Source organism: Mesoplodon mirus, assembly GCF_964341445.2.
Source record: "Mesoplodon mirus genome assembly, chromosome: 9".
NCBI lineage: Eukaryota > Metazoa > Chordata > Mammalia > Artiodactyla > Ziphiidae > Mesoplodon > Mesoplodon mirus.
The window spans coordinates 59,889,629-59,904,042 of NC_138985.1; the positions used below are offsets into that span (position 1 = coordinate 59,889,629).

A 14,414-nucleotide genomic window follows, 5' to 3' on the forward strand; every position below is an offset into this window, starting at 1 on the left:
TCTCATTCACTGTTTAGTGAGAGTATAATCTCTGGATATGAGATTATATGAAAACATAGGAGCTCTAAATGCATTTGCTTTGCGGAATTTCTGTGACTTCCACTTACGTATATTAGTAAATGTAATTATTTCATGCAAAAAGCTTTAGCTATACAAATGATCAATGCAGACTTGTTTATAATGGAAAAAATTATAAATATTTTCAGTATCAAACAGTAGAGCCTCCTAGCCCTTAATCATTTGCATACCATCATCAGGATTTTTGCCATATCCTAGTGTCACCTAAACTTACCAGTTACTTAATATGTTTTAACTAGTGTACTTTTCTTATTTAAATTTATTTTAAAAGGATACTTTCTATCCTTGACATAAATTAAAAGTAGCACTTGTCGTTTTTTTAAAAATAAAAACAAAAATGAGGGCTTCCCTGGTGGCGCAGTGGTTGAGAGTCCGCCTGCCGATGGGAGAGACGCAGGATCGTGCTCCGGTCCAGGAGGATCCCACATGCCGCAGGGTGGCTGGGCCCATGAGCCATGGCCGCTGAGCATGTGCGTCCGGAGTCTGTGCTCCGCAGCGGGAGGGGCCACAACAGTGAGAGGCCCACGTGCCACAAAAAAAAAAAAAAAAAAAAACAAACCCAAAAATGAACACAATGAAAAATAAAACTGTATTATTAAAATTTTAGCTAGATATATTGCTGATGGTTCTAAAAGAAACAGGGAAGTGTTAGAGGGGTGCTAAGGATCTATAAGTGTCAGACTTTTGGCGTGTAAGAAACCTGGTTAAAGAAACCTGGAAAAGTAATAGCTTTTTTTTTACAATACTATCCACTGTTATTTAATACTGGATCAGGATATCACCTAAAATATCTCATCACTACCTATATCAGAAGTATGGATAGCATATTTTGGGCAACACTAGATTAATTCAATTAAAATAATACTAATGCAAACCATTAATATTAAAAATATTAATGTAAACCATTATTAATAGTAAATGTTTATATACAACATTAGGTATAATATTGCAATATAACCTTTTTTAGTAAAAGGAAAATTAAGTGCATCTCTTTTAACAAAGATAAGGCAGGCCTCAGGCTCACAGCCTTCAACAATTATACCTATCTTAAATTTTAATAACATTCTACACAGAGGCATGGATAAATTCGGGAAGAATATAACCATAACAATTTTGGTCTGTCTCTGGATTTAGGATTACAGGTATTTTTCCTTATGCTCACTTGAAATTTCCTTTTTGGTGCATAAATTTTCCAAATTTTATATGAAGCAACTATTAACTACCAATTCCTAAATTTAATTTGAACTCAGTCATTCTGAGAGAAACAAAAGCATAAGAACAGGTATAAGCCCTTTGTGCCTTAAAAAGAGGAAACAGAGGAAATATACAAACGTATTAATATATAAATTAGACCAATTACAAAGACGGCCAGTAAATGTCTTATGATATGAAGGATTAAAGCAATCTTGATGATGTTGATATCATTAACTATCAAAATATGTGACAAATACTAGAATCTATAGAATAACATACAGCATATATTATACTTTTGTCTGCTGTAAATGAAGAAAAGTTTATAGATATGTAATGTTTACTTAGTAAAGGTGTCTAATTAATGTCAGAAATATCTAATCACTGACCTTGCTATATAAAAATATATCACATTTAAATTTCTTCCCCAGTTGATCAGCAACTAGTCAGTTATTCTACTATCTGCTTAAGGAACAGATGCAAGACCAGTTGCCTCTATTTGTACATTATTAAGCTGCTGGAATGCATTTAAACTACTTTGGAGAGCAAATTCATTCTTAAAAATAAACCAACTGAAACACTATTATATATTATCTGTAAATAGAATCAAAAGTCTAGGGACATCATTTTAAATCGATCCCTCAGAAAGAATGCAAAAGCAAAAAAATGTTAATGACATTCTTAAGATTTAAAAATATATTCAGACAGCAGAGGATATCAGGACAATGATGAAGATTTTGTTTAAAATTCCAACTCTGTTAGGATATATAATTTATATTTAATATTTATTTATATGTACAAATACATAACAAAAGAGAAAACTAAAATCCTGTACTATAAAAAGACTGATTAAAAAAAACAAACAAAAAACCCGCTGCCTGAGACAACAGTATCCATTATTAAATGAACCCAATGAAAAGGTTAATAATAGAAATGGAATAAAAAGTAGAATGGGGGGCTTCCCTGGTGGCGCAGTGGTTGAGAGTCCGCCTGCCAATGCAGGAGACACGGGTTCGTGCCCCAGTCCGGGAAGATCCCACATGCCGCGGAGCAGCTAGGCCAGTGAGCCATGGCCGCTGAGCCTGCGCGTCCGGAGCTTGTGCTCCGCAACGGGAGAGACCACAACAGTGAGAGGCCCGCGTACCGCAAAAAAAAAAAAAAAAAGTAGAATAGGGACTTCCTTGGTGGCGCAGTGGTTAAGAAACTGCCTGACAATGCAGGGGGCAAGGGTTCGAGCCCTGGTCCAGGAAGATCCCACATGCCGCAGAGCAACTAAGCCCATGCGCCACAACTACTGAGCCTGCGCTCTAGAGCCCACGAGCCACAACTACGAAGCCTGTGTGCCACAACTACTGAAGCCCGCAGGCCTAGAGCCTGTGCTCTGCAACGAGAGAAGGCACTGCAATGAGAAGCCCACACACCACAGTGAAGAGTAGCCCCTGCTCGCCGCAACTAGAGAAAGCCTGCGCGCTGCAAAGAAGATGCAACGCAGCTGTTAAAAAAAAAAAAAAAAAAAAGAGAATAGTTCTATTACAGTGTTTAGAATTAATCACTTCTAAGGACATAAAATTACCAAGACATTGTTTCAGGCCTATGTTATTGATTACATGAAGTCATATTATTTTTTCAGAACAATTAACCAGAAGGTAAACTCCATGAATGTAAGAACTTTTGTTCACTGCTATATATTCAAAATCTAGAACAGTACTCAATAAATACATGATGAGTGAAAAAGATAACATACCTTTTATAGAAAAGTTAACATTAAGCAATAATTTTAAGTACTGTTCCACAGAACCTAAGAACTAAGATGATAAACTGGCATATCTAATTCCACTATCTAAAAAAGTTCCATGGTCTCAGAATTCAAAGTGGCAATTAAATGAATTAAAACATAAAATATTCCCTCTCACCATAATCTCTCTACCCCACTAGGCAAAACAAATAAACAGAAAAACTAAGCAAATGACAAAATTAAATTCTCAGAAAAACAATGCCCATAATAGCTTTTTAGGAAGAGTTCTGTTTTGTAAAAACATGAGAAAAGGAACAAAATCACATCGTAAATCACATCATAAATAGCTATCTATTTTTATTTTAAATCTGAAAAATGGCAAGCTGGCAGATAAGCAAAAATCAGAAACTCTATTCAATTAGCTAATCATTTGATACTGCAATGGTACATTTTAAATTACTGGAAAAACATTTATTCTAAAACATGCTGGAAATTCAGACTACAGACATCTGTGTTTGTCATTTGGAAGCCAATTATAAAAATGTTAACATATGCAGGCACGGAAATAGCTGCAAGATTTACTGGAAAGATATGTCCATATACCCTTGTCTTTCAAAACTAATTCAGATCTCAAGCAAATGTCTTACCCTGACCAGAACACGAATAAATAATTAAATAAAAATGACTAATAATTTATTTCATAAACTCAATATTTATTTATAAATGATCATTCTCAATAAAACAAGGAATTTTTTTAATGCTGTAAAAAAATGCCAAGTTTTTATAATGTCACTTCAATAAAAGTACTAACTGGAATCTGTTTTGTGTCTTGAGAGTTCATCAGGTGTTTATGTGCCAGGCACAAAGCTAGACATGAGTCGAAATACACTGTCTTAACAGTAGGATCTTTTAGTCTAAGCCAGCCTAATATTTCATTGAGTTGTGAGAAACAACGTAAAAGTTAGTGTACAATTTTGTAAACTCAACAGTCCTATATATCTTTAAGGAGCTAGTACGGGAACTTCTCTTGTCCTGATTTTCTCAAAAAAGGCTTTCTGTAAGAGGTGTGGTTGTAGAGTTTTACAGCTGTGAAGGAAGTATCTTCGCATATGACAGACAGTAGTGAGTAGTTCATTTATTTAAAAAATATTTATTGTGTTTATGGAATAAATATTGAGTTTATGGAATAAATTATCATGTGTCTGCCCTGTGCAGGGTAGGTAGTAATGAAACAGATACAAACCCTACTCCTCTGAATTGTAATCCAGCTAGGAAGAAAAAAAATTAAACAAATACAGAAATATATCATTTCAAGAGACAAAAAGTGCTTTGAAGAAAAAGTATAGGTACTAAAAAAAGTCTAAAATAGAAAGACTTAATTTGAATGGGAATGTAAGGGAGAAGTCATGAAATATTGAGAAAAGAATGTGGAAGCTGAGATTTGAAGACAAATATGAGTTACTTGCCCAAAAGTAGCAAAATATAACAAGAACATCTGACTCCAAATCCAGTATTCTTTCCATTATACCAATTTGCATTCCATGCATTCTGAGCTCTTTTCCTTCATTTGTCATTAAACTTAAAAACACTAACATTAAATCTAGAACATGAAGTTTAAAGGCATGAACAAATGAAACCACCAAAACAAATACTTTTTTGACAACACTAGGGAAAACACACACACACAACACACACATACACCAAGAAATTATAAAATATATATTTTTTTTTTTTTTTTTTTTTTTTTTTTTGCGGTATGCGGGCCTCTCACTGTTGTGGCCTCCCCCGTTGCGGAGCACAGGCTCCGGATGCGCAGGCCCAGCGGCCATGGCTCACGGGCCCAGCCGCTCCGCGGCACATGGGATCCTCCCAGACCAGGGCACGAACCCGTATCCCCTGCATCGGCAGGCGGACTCCCAACCACTGCGCCACCAGGGAGGCCCATAAAATATTTTTTAAATGTTATCTACTTTCTCTAGTCTTCAAAAGCAGCTGTAAGTAGCTGTTTTTACTGTAGAAAATTTAAGAAATCCTAATTCTAATTATGTAACTATTTGTACCTGTCCGTGCAGCCTTTACCTTTGTGATATTCCCTAATGAATGTTGAACAAGAATGCTGTACAAGCTATTACAACAAAACTTCAGGGACCTAACTATGAAAACCCAGAAGAATAACACAGTTGACCCAAACACAATTTGTATGTAGAGCTGAAGTAGGGCAACTGAAAACAAAGAAGACAAAAGCAACACTTTAAAGATGCTCTGAAGAATATTTTCCAACGATATGACAAAATACAAACTGTTGGAAAATAACAGTGCCAAATAGACCCGAGGAAATCAGATATGGAAAAGACCACAGGACTTTCCCTTATGGATCCAGCAGTCTTATTTATATCCTACAACCTCATTCAATGCAGAATTTTTCTTAAAGTTTTGGAACACTTTTAAGTCTAAGAAGAAAATAGACTCTCGAACTGAAAAAGTTACCTTAATTTTGCAAATTTTAACACATTTCATTGTCTGGCACATAGTAAGCCCAAATATTTTTTGAGCGAAAATAATGTTTCAAAAAGAATATGGATTACATATATTAGAGTACTGGACTGTTGTGTTTACAGAGACTCTAATAAGCTAGCTATGTGACACTGGACAAGCCCCTTAACCTCAAGAGAACTCAGTTTTTTCAACTGTACAATGAAGAGGAGGATTAGAAGGATCTCTTAAAGCTTCTTTCAGTTTTACCATATGATCCAGCAAGTCCACCCCTAGGTGATATATCCTAAGAAAACAAAAACACTAATTCAAAAAGATACATGCACCCCAATGTTCACAGTAGCATTATTTACAATAGCCAACATATGGAAGCAACCTAAGTGTCCATCAACAGATGAATGGATAAAGAAAATGTGGTATACATACAATGGAATATTACTCAGCCATAAAAAAGAATGAACTTCTGCCATTTGTATCAACATGGATGGACCAGAGGGTTTTATGCTTACTGAAATAAGTCAGACAGAGAAAGGCAAATACTGTATGCTTTCACTTATATGTGGAATCTAAAAAATAGAACAAACAAATGAATATAACAAAACAGAAACAGACTCAGATATAGAGAACAAACTAGTGGTTACCAGTGGGGCAAGGGGCAAGATACAGTGGTAGGGGATTAAGAGGTACAAACTACTATGTATAAAATATTATAAGTGGGCCTCCCTGGTGGCGCAGTGGTTGAGAGTCCGCCTGCCGATGCAGGGGACACGGGCTCGTGCCCTGGTCTGGGAAGATCCCACATGCCACGGAGCGGCTGGGCCCGTGCGCGCCCGGAGCCTGTGCTCTGCAACGGGAGAGGCCACAACAGTGAGAGGCCCGCGTACCGCAAAAAAAAAAAAAAAAAAAAAAATTTTAAGTAAGGTACAAGGATATACTGTACAGCACAGGGAATATAGCCTATATTTTATAATAACTTTAAATGGAGTATAACCTATAAAAATATTAAATCTCTATGTTGTACACTTGAAAATAATATTATAGATCAATTATATGTCAATCAATCAATAAAATTTCTTCCAGCTTTTAATGCTTAAATTGGAAAAGTTTTTTTCAACTGTTCCTTTCCCTTTTTCTTCCCCATACTCTCACTTAATTATGTAGAAGAAAAACTAGAATTCTACATTATAACAAAGTTTCTTTTTAACTGTTGCTTGAAAAAACAGTTCAATAAACAGTATCTATTACTAAATGATCCCAAATGAAAAAAGATATAGAATAAAAAGTGGAATGATTACAGTATAGTGTTTAGAACAAATCACTTCTAAGTATATAAAATTATCAAAATACTGTTTTAGGCTCATGTTACTATAAGAAGTATATGAAGTCAAATTATCATTGCAGAACAAATAACTAGAAGATATGCTCCAGGAGGGCAGGGATTTTTAATCAAAATCAAAGCCTATGTAATACTCTAAGTCTCGAATAGTGCCTGCATATAGGTTCTCAATAAAAATTTGTTGAGTGAAAAAAAAGATTTTTTTTTTTTTTACAGAAAAGAGGAACCATAAGCAATAATTTTAGGCTTATTCCTCAGAACTTCAGAATACCTGTATAGTTTCTAAAAAAAAAACTAAAATGATATATCAGGTCCATGGTTACATTACTGTACAACCATACAACGTAATATTATGTACCTGTCAAAGATAATGCTTTCCAAAAAAATTTAATGTGGGAAAATGCTCTCAACATAAAGCTGGGGGAGAAAAGAGGCCAAAACTGCATGCAGAGTATGATTCAAGCTAAGTTTAAAAATATACATAGAAACAAAAGAATGAACAAACTGTTAATAGTGATTACTTGTAGGTTATGAGACTATAGGTAATTGTTTTCTTTTCTGAAAGATTTTCACTGCCTCCCTCCCTTCCCCAAAGATCTGTAAAGAATATTCACTAATAAAACTATGGGCCCATATGTTAATATCACTATTTTTAAAAGGATATAATACAACTACACATCTACCAAAAATCTCATCCCAAAAGACAGAAATAAGGCAGAAGTCCCAGGAATTATGCTGTCCTGGGGCCTGGCGTCTTTCATCAGCCTCTCCACACACCCTCTCCAGACATCCCATAAGCATAACTGCTAACAGTGACAGATTATTACACCTCACTGTCCAGATGCCACCAACTTCTGTTTCATTTCACTGTCACCTCATTTACTGCTAACACTGAACGGTGAGAACGATGGCACTTTGCCCCAACCTTACCTAGTTTCTGCACAGTATAAAGCTTAATCTCATCAAAAATAAACAAATAAATAGCAGTTCATGTAAAGGAGAATCCCTAAAACAAGGTATATCGGTAACAGATGCTATCACCCTCAGCAGCAAAAATACATGCCAGCTTATCATCTGAGGTTTGTTCATTTATAAGCCACAGATAATAGAATATTATTCTCTCTTATACACATATTTTTTTTTGCAGGAAATATCGACTTAAAAAATAAAAGAACTGCTGTATCTGGTCACTTCAATGGCCCATCCTGTCAGGTATCCAGTGCCCATCAACAGCTCCAATGATCTGTCAGAGATCATCTGTGATGAAACTGGGTGTATAATAAACACATAAATGTAAGTTGGCTTCGGTTTTGCTTCCTCTTCCTATCTCATTCCACAACACACTCACTACTCCCCGAGGACTGAAGGACCGTGGGATTATGATCTCTGCACACCTCTAGGCCCTTGGCATGTGCATTAGAAAATGGGCAAAAGTTAACACAGCACCAGTGTTTGTAACAGAAAAACTGGAAACAACCCAAATGCTCATTGATATGAGAATGCTAAATGAGGTAAATTCCTATAATGGAATAGTATGCAGGTGTGAACATCTTTACATAATACTGAACAAAAAGAAACGCATTGAATACTGCTTATAATATGATACCATTAAGTTCAAAAACAGCAAAACTAATATATTATGTAAACATATGTGGTACAGAAAAGCAAGGCACTGATAAAGAAAATTCAGAATTGTAGTTACCTTAGGTAGAGAGGGGGTGGGATTAGATTGGGAAAGATTTCAACTGTATTTGAATGTGTATATTTCTTAAACTGGGTGACAGGCATAGAGGTCACTTTAAAAAAAATCATTTTTCTTATCTATATATTTTATATGTATTCTTTTGCAGGTGAAACATATTTAAGTATTTTTAAAGTATGTATTTAGAACTTCCGGCTGAGGAAACTGGCCAGTGCTCATAGCTCCTACCATACAGGACACCCCAGCTGCTCCTCCCAGTCTAGTGTGATGAGAAAAAAGGCAGTTGATTAGATTCTTCTCTTGGAATTAGGGAACAAAGAGTTAGAAAAGATGTCCAGAAAGTAACAGAGGGGAGATGAATCTTATTGAAGGATTTGAAAATCAGTGCATGATGCAATAATCATATAAATATCCCTAAACTCACCCATAAAGTACATTTATGTTATCAACCTACTAGTTATGTTGCAGACTAAAATATTTTTTTTGCGTATTCAGCACAGCCAGTTTTCCTTCTGATGAAATCATCCTTACTTCTTTAGTTGCACATCAAGTAAAGTAGCTGGCATCTAAGAGTTCATGATGTATAATCACCTAGTTTTGCAGAATCACACACATTAGCTATGTCAGTGGGTCCCAAACTTTACTGCACATTGAGGATCTTTAAAAAATAGTGAGTCCTGGATTGCACCTCAGACCTTCTGATTTGGGGTTGGAGTGTGACTTAGGCTTTGAAATTGTTTAAATCTTTCCAGAGGCATCTAATGTGCAGCAAAGTTTGGGAACTACTAAGCTAGATGCTTACTCTATGAATTGATTTGCTTGCACTATTTAAATAATTTTTCTCTCTCCCCCACTTTTTTTTAAGTGTCTATAGTGGGAAACAATTCCATTGAATAGAACAAATTTGGGGATTCATCCTTAATTTTTGGTCATGTGCAAACTGATGTACAAGCAAAAGAAGCTGATCTGCAAAGAGAGGAGCATCAGATATTGTGAAAGTGAAATAAGGGATGATAGAGAGAATGGCATTGGTTCCAAATGGCTGTTCTGTTTCCCATGAGGCCCAACTATACTTCTCTTAGCTTCCTTTGAAATCTCTCTATCGATACTATAACGCTCTTTTTCTCTCCTTCACTTAACTAATCAGTTTTTTGGGAACAAAGTGCCCTGCTAGAAGTAGGGTGCTTACATTTAGCTATTTGAATCAGTCAGTATTTTATATTTAAAAAACCCCAAAAACTAATGGTTTCACTGCTTCATCTGTATAGCAATAACATATACCTGCCACCTGGTGGCAGCATACCTACCTGAATATGGGATATGTTTTTTGGAAAACCGTAACCCTTTTCAAAGGTTAAACATGTCAAATATACATTCTTTGACAGTTTTTGGCTACTTTTAAGATAAAATCCATACTGTCTCAACTAACACATATGGCTCCTCATTATCTGATCCCAGCCTATTTCCCCAATCTAGTTTTCCAGCATGAGAATAATGATGATGATGGCTAACACTTCTTGAAAAGTTTTTATAACTGACAATCTTCTACGAGCTTTATATGTATTAGTTGAATCCTCACAACAACCCCAAAGCAGGTACTATTATTCTTCTCATTTTCCAGATGGGAAACAAGTACTGAGAAGTTTAAAAAACTTGCCTGAAGTCACAAAGCTAATAAACTGCAGAGCCAGAATTTGATCCCAGACTATCTCATCTAGTCCAAGCTCATAACCACTACTATTATACTGCTTTTCACAAAAAAATCTTTGAAAAAGTAGGTAGCATTCACCACCCTTTCCTGATTCACATTCATTCTCCATCCCACAGTAATCTGAATTCTTCGCTTCCCTTTCTCACCAACTGTTGCTAAAGCTCAAGGTCACTTTTCAAGTCTCCATCATACTTGATTTCTCATTTTTGACAAGTGGCCACTCCTTCTTACTTGAAACTCTCCCCTTAGTCTCACAGACATCATCACCTCCTAGCTTTGTAAACAGTTTGTATCCAGTATCCTTTGCAGATACTTCTCCACCTGTTTTTTAAACATGGGTGTCTCCACAGAATTCACCTCTCAGTATGCATCCCATTTAGTCGTCGTCTTGAGTGAACTCCCCACTCCCAGAGTGTCAGCCAGTATCTTTAAGCAAATATTTATCTCTAGCATGGCCTTTTAAAGGAACAGACTCATATTCAGTTTTACACTGGGCCACTCTTCTAGGATGTCCTCTGACTCAATGTAACCAAAACAAAAGTCATCTTCATCTTACTAAAATATTTGTTACCCTCCAAAAATGCCCACATTTCCTATCTCAGAGACCCATTTCACTCAAATCCTCTTCCCCCAAATTTGTCCATGTTCCCCTATCTCAGAGACCAACATCCCTTAAGTTGCTCAAGTCAGAAAACTAGAGTCTTCCCTTATCTTAGTCTGTTTGGGCCACTATAACAAAATATCATAGACTGGGTGGCATATAAACATCAGAAATCTATTTCTCACCATTCTGGAGGCTGTAAGTCTAAGATCAGGGAACCAGCAGATCTGGTGTCTGGTGAGAGCCCACTTTCTAGTACACAGATGGCCATTGTTTTGCTATAGCCTCACATGGTGGAAAGGGGAAAGGAATCTCTCTTTTGTAAGGGCAGTAATCCCAGGCTCTGCTCTCATGACTTAGTCATTTCCCAAAGGCGCCACCTCCTAATACAATCACCTTGGGGGGTACGATCGCTACATATGATTTCTAGGGGGAAATGAACATTCAGATCATAGCATCTCTCTTACCCTTTACAACAATTACCAAGGCCTCTCAATCCTACCTCCTAAACAGTGACCAAGGATCACTGTTTAGCCAGTGCAGGGCTGAAGTTAAGAACACAATCTCTTAGGTCAGAGTGGGTTTGAATCCTTGTTCTGCCACCATGACTTTGTGCAAATTACTTAACCTCTCTGGTTTTTCCACCTGTGAAATAGGGATAGAAACAGTATCCACAGCTCTTAGAATAGTTATAAGGATTAAATAAGAAAATGAATGTAAAACGCTTAGCATAATGCCTAGCATTAGAAAGTGCTCAAAAATTGGTAGCTACTATCATCACAAATTCATACTCTTCTTTCTTCCACTGTCAACCTTCCCACTCTCCAAGTGAAAGACAATGAGGTAGAAACAGAAGTGGGGATAAATCAAGAAATATTTAGAAGGTAAAGTCAGCAGAATGTGGTGATTGGTTGGCTCTGAAAGGTAAAGGAGAGTGAGTCAGGGAAACCAAATAGAAGGTGAGATAATGTGGGCCTATTGGGTTGTGGTGTTAGAATGGGAAGAAAAAGGCTAAGTAGAAGACAAATTCTGAATAAAAAACAATTAATGGGATTGGGTTATGAGTACACAGGACACAGGAAGATAATTGCAGAATAATTCAAAGGGTTTTAGTTTTCAACTGAGATGCTTTCTCAATAGGTATAAACTACTGAACCTCAAAAATATGATGGCACATAAGATAGAAAAGAACATTAAAATTTTTATTTAGTTATTTATTTTTGACTGTGTTGGGTCTTTGCTGTGTGTGGGCTTTCTCTAGTTGTGGTGAGCAGGAGCTACTCTTCCTTGCGGTGCACGGGCTTCTCATTGCAGTGGCTTCTCTTGTTGCGGAGCATGGGCTCTAGGCGTGCAGGCTTCAGTAGCTGCAGCATGCAGGCTCAGTAGTTGTGGCACGTGGGCCCTGGAGCATGCGGGTTTCAGTAGTTGCAGCATGTGGGCTCAGTAGTTGTGGTACGTGGGCTCTACGGCACACAGGCTTCAGTAATTGTGGCACACTGGCTCAGTAGTTGTGGCTCGCGGGCTCTAGAGTTCAGGCTCAGTAGTTGTGGCACACAGGCTTAGTTGCTCCGTGGCACGTGGGATCTTCCCGGACCAGGGATCGAACCCGTGTCCCCTGCATTGGCAGGCAGATTCTTAACCACTGCACCACTGGGGAAGTCCCAAACGTTAAAAATTTTAAATCCAAATCACAGAGGAAAAAAAGACTATATAGACTCTCTGTCATAAGACTAAAACACCAATGCCTATTAAAATTACTTATATTGCATTTCACCCTTTTAATTAAAAAAATATATATATTCTTCTCACCTAAAAAATAATCCCAAATTATTATCTTCTCTTTTTCTCAAACTTTACTAAAAATTGCTATTGGTTAAAATGGAAAAGTGAGAGTTCTCTTGTTAAAGGGAGTAGAAATGCTCAGACATATATTTTCATTAGAAGAGGAATTTATACAAATTAAAAATTAAATATGTTTGGCAAATGTAGATGGTTTTACATTAAAATATTCCCAATATTTTAAGTTATCTTTGAAAAGTTTCTATAACTTTCAGCCAAAACCTATTATTTCATATATAAACTCCCAGCAAATATTTGCTAATGCAGGTTTTACACATTTTCTAATACTTTGCCCTTTAGAGCATCTACTTATTTATTTGACTTTAGAAATCAACTTATACATACAGTCAACAGAGCATAAATCGTGCAGTAATTAACTCAGATCACCACCCCATGCCCATCGCAAATCCCTGCATCTCTTTCCCCTGCATCCTCTTACACACTTTCATACATTAAACTTGGTTTTTCATAAATCTGAAGAATATTTTTAGTTATAATTGGTCCCTGTCCGTATCTTCCCTGGGGAAACAATAAGGCAGTATCAACTTGAAAAAGTGAGAACCCTGAGGAATAAATACAGTCTAATCAGAGTCCACAATGAATGAGCCCTAGTAAACAAGGAATTTTGTTTACTAATTTTGTGTGTTCAGTATCAAGAAAAAGAAGGAAAGAGATTCTAGACTTTATACCCTGTTAGTTTTTCAGAGCTCTGTAACCAGAGAACCTATTCAATTAATACAATTTATAAATTCAAATCTTTATAGATTAGGATTTTGAATAGTTTAGTATAGTTCTTACTAGTGAAAATTAATAATTTGGGGGGCTTTGAGAAATGATGTCTTAAAAGAAAAGAAGTAAATTTGGGGGCTTTAAGAAATGATTTCTTAAAAGGAAAAAAAAGTTAGACTTACAGAGAAACTTTTAGACCACATAAGAATCTCAGTGAATAGCAAACTACAATAAGAATCATAACTCTGATGGCAACTGAAAACAAACACCACACTGTTCATGAAACAAAGAGGATGAAGGAATTTTTCATGGTACAAAAGAATCTATAGATTTAAATAAATAACCTAGGCAAAACCACTTCTGGAACAATTCTGTTTTTAACAGCATTAAATCCACGTGCAAATCGACCACAGCTTTATGCAGTGTACCTAGATGAGCATTAAGTATCCTAAGTTATATTTTGGTGACCATGACCACAAAAACTCTAGAAGTAAAAGGGGAGTCAACATGACAAGAAAAGTATCTTACACCAGTAAAATATCTGTACAGATCTATTGTGTTCACATATGAAAATGGCAGGTCTTTTTGTTACTAAAGAAGATTAGGGTTTTTTTCCCACAGTGAAAATGGATTGGTAATAGTCAAGCAAAAAACCCAATAGGTGCCTCTGGAACCAGCTGCATACACTTGTAAAACAACTGACTATGGAATGAAATGACTCACTGGCCCACACAGAATTCAAATTTTAGCACTATGCTCTAATCAAACTACCAGGAATTTAGGCAAAGGAAGGAACAGTTTAAATTTTGGCATAGCCCAGAAGGCCTAAAAAAAGATGGAAGATGATCCCATGGAGATGTGTATTCTCTATACCTCTCTCCATCATCTGCCTGACTGCATGTTTCTCCCTCTCTTTCCCTCTCAGTATATAAATATATATGTAATATAAATATAATAAGTAATAATCAGTAATATTATGTAAAAGAAGTTGGTAACAAT

The 14,414-nt window shown here is 36.3% G+C and overlaps 1 protein-coding gene across 7 annotated transcripts in view; it reads right to left on the reverse strand.

Moving 5' to 3' along the window:
* AKAP9 (A-kinase anchoring protein 9) overlaps nucleotides 1–14,414 on the reverse strand; it is a 152,864-nt gene that overhangs the window by 131,229 nt on the left and 7,221 nt on the right. The gene's annotated exons all lie outside the window — the stretch shown is intronic.